Source organism: Haemaphysalis longicornis, unplaced genomic scaffold (genome assembly GCF_048455015.1).
Source record: "Haemaphysalis longicornis isolate Haplotype H1 unplaced genomic scaffold, Haemaphysalis longicornis Haplotype H1 scaffold_5, whole genome shotgun sequence".
Taxonomy (NCBI): Eukaryota; Metazoa; Arthropoda; class Arachnida; order Ixodida; family Ixodidae; genus Haemaphysalis; species Haemaphysalis longicornis.
In genome coordinates this window covers 93,833,461-93,836,817 of record NW_027526385.1, presented here as the reverse complement: position 1 = coordinate 93,836,817, position 3,357 = coordinate 93,833,461, and the positions used below count along the sequence as shown (strand labels likewise).

Here is a 3,357-nt window from a genome sequence, read left to right as displayed (position 1 = left end):
TAACGGTCGAGAGTTCACAACACTTTTAACTTCACTTAGAAGAGTTAAGCCCTCAAAAGCAAGTTTGGCTGCCGACGGTATTATTCTAATACTGATTTTGACGGATCTCATTATTTTCTCGCAATATCCGCCCCAAAATGCTGCCCTTTCAAATCAAGTTTCTGTTTGATAGGGCACTCTGAGCGGTGTTTTTGAAACATCCTATCAAACCATATCTTTTTCCAAACCGCAATTTCTTTCGCAGCCTTTCGGAATGTCTGAGTATTGGCTGTGTAATTAAGGGTCCTTATACAGCGCCATGCGGTGAATCCTCGAAATGCTGATAAGAATATCTCTGTTGATAAACCAGCGGTACTGCTAACGAATAAAATTTAAAGCAGAGGTGTAATGCAAAAGCCACAAAACGTGTTTAGTTACTTACGCGAAGACTATGTTTTTCTTCAGGTCTGTGAGCTTCACTTCCACCCAGAAGACATAACAACCGAAACATCGTATACAGACGACTGGACTGGGCGAACAGTCACTGCCCCCTTGCCGCATGCGGGCCTGCTCCCAGGGCAATTCCGTCGATATTCCCCGACGGCCCCAAGTATCTGACCTCACAGCGCAGCGCGCGAGGAGCTCCCGAGGCAAAACGATTGCGCGTGGAGTCAAGCGCACTTCAAAAAGCTCTTCAGCAATCGGCCGAGACATTCCATCATCAAGTTGAAGAGGAACGAATTCAGTCGCTCAAAGACCTGGCGGACTATGTGAGATGCAATTCATCGACTTTCTGTCACGCAATAGAAGCGAACGAACGCCTCATCCCGCTGCACATCGTTGACAAGGATGCCCCGAGCATTAAATATGCCTTCACGATCAAGCCGGATGTGAGCGTAGTCTTTCATTATTTGAAGTCCCCGACTCAGAAGCTCGGACGTAACATCTCGATTCCCGATGTAGCGTAAGGGAACAGAGAAGTTATGGAGGTTCTTCAGGCTATTGAGAAATGGGACCGCGACCTGATTTCGACCGCTGCCACCTCGAAGGCAGATACTGTAAAAATTGTGCGTGCGCTGCTTGCCAAGCTGTGTGAAAAGGAAGAAGAGTGTGATGTCCACACAGTCAATTGTTTGATCGAGCGAATCAACTTTTTGTCCGAGAAAATGTGGGAAGACGCTACTCTCCCGACGTCATCGTGTTCGCCTGCCTGCTTTTTACCATTTCGCCTCACGCTAACCGGTACATCCGCAGCTCCGGACACATCATTTTTCCGCATCTTGTAACCATCCGATAAGTATGCTAGTCATACAAAATCAACCCTCAGCTTGAGCACCAGCCGGCTACCTTTCTGATATACATGGCGAAGAGGATGTCGGACCTGGACGATCGCCAACGCGTTGTTACGCTATTGGTGAACAAAATGCACATGAAGCCTTTTTTCGAGTACAAAGGTGGAAACATCACTGGCATCGCGCACAACTCACCAGAGGCGTGAAACAGCGCTCTTGTTTTTATGGTTCAGAGCCACACGTCAAAATTCTAAGAAGTAGCCTATATAGTGCCTGTCCGCTCTTCAGACGGGAAGTTTGTGCACGAGGTGCTGAAAGAAGTCATTTTTGGTTTGGAGAAGATTGGCTGCAAAGTTGTATGCGTTGTAACCGACAACAACAAAATGAACAGGAAAGCTATGGGGCATTTTGATCTGTCTTCCCCAACTTGCTCGTCTTCGGAGACTCGCTTTGCCTATGAGCATCCGTGTGATCCTGCAAGGCCATTGTATTTTGTGATAGACCCAGTTCATGTTTGGAAGTGCATCCAAAACAACTGGCTCAAGCAAAGTAATGACCAGCGGTGCTTTTTTTCCGAAATGTATTCAGAACACACAACCGAGCGGCGCATGTTGATGGCATCATTTCAAACCATCAGAGATGTGTACAGCGCTGAGGTTGGTCAGCTACTCAGGCATGCTCACACGCTGACTCGGAAAGGGCTCTTTCCGACGGACATTGAAAAACAAAATGTAACACTTGCTCTGCAGATATGCCACAACTCCCTCCCTCCCGCCCTGCGAGCTTTTCAATCGAAGTACAACCTTCAGTTTTTTTAGGAAACCGCTGCTTTCATTGATATTGTGCTGACGTGGTGGAGGATTGTCAATGCCCAGACACCATGCAAGGGGAAAAGGCTGAGGGTTGAGCTCCAAAGCCCGGTGTCTTCTCTAGATGACCCGCAAGTGGACTTTCTATACAACCTTTTGGACTGGCTGGACGAGTGGAAGAATCGAACTGCGCAGTACGATAGCGGCAAGTTGACCAAGGAAACTCACGCTGCTCTCCAGCAAACAACTCATGGACTCGTTGAAATTGCTAGGTAGTGCCTCACCGAGCTCAACATGCTCTACGTACTGTTTGGCAAGATCCAAACAGACAGCCTGGAAGGCCACTTTGGGAAATAGAGGCAACTCGCAGGCTCGCAGTACCACGTGTTCATACGACAAATCTACGAGGGCGAAAACAAGATGCGTTTGCAAAGCACGCTGCCGACTGTCAGTAAACCTTCCCAGCACGAGAGTCACAGAGACGAACAGTGGGACGACCTTGACCGAGACGAGGGGTCAGCATGCGCTAACTACAATGTGGTTTTCACGCAAGACCCCTTGTCTAAGATGACGGACATCATTCCGGTATTGGTGTACGTGGCAGGATACTCTGATTACTCCACCTTGAGGAGGCTGAAATGCGAGATGTGCCGGGACATCTTAATCATTGACAAGGAAGTCACTGTCTCCGTGGAGGATCCCAACTACGACTTTGTGAAGGAGCTTGACCGAGGAGGACTCGTACATCCCTCAATATTTGCTGTCAACGCCGTTGCACACAGCTACGCAGTCGTTGAGGAATTGTCAAGACGAGACGATTTCTTAACCATTCCCAATCGGTGTCAAGTGGCGACAGATCTCACTGTGAATCTACTCACTGACGATGACCCATCTGATTTCGATGGATGTGATGCTTGGCACACGAAGGAGATTGTCCTTAATTACCTTTTATGGTACAGTTCGAAAATTTTGCTGAAAACGTCTGCTCTAGAATGAATGATGACATTCGTGACGCCAGCGAAAAATTGAAGAAAATAAAGCTTCAAACACTGAGCAAAAACTAGATTGGGTTTGGTTTTCTCCCCGGAATAAATCGTACTTGATCATCAAGATGTTGACATCATTCGTCTGATTCTCTCTGTCGCCGTGGCGATAAAGCTAGAACATCAAAACTTTCACAAGCCGGATGCAGTACTTTGTTACTCCATGGATCAATGCTAGGATGCTCAGTAAGATGTTTTGCCCAAATCCTTTATTCCGTCTAATTTAGCCACAGT

At 47.4% G+C, this 3,357-nt stretch overlaps 1 pseudogene; it reads left to right on the top strand.

The window, feature by feature from the left end:
- Positions 1-1,495: 1,495 nt before the first annotated feature.
- On the top strand, positions 1,496-3,144 carry LOC144139822 (uncharacterized; annotated as a pseudogene).
- Positions 3,145-3,357: the final 213 nt, after the last annotated feature.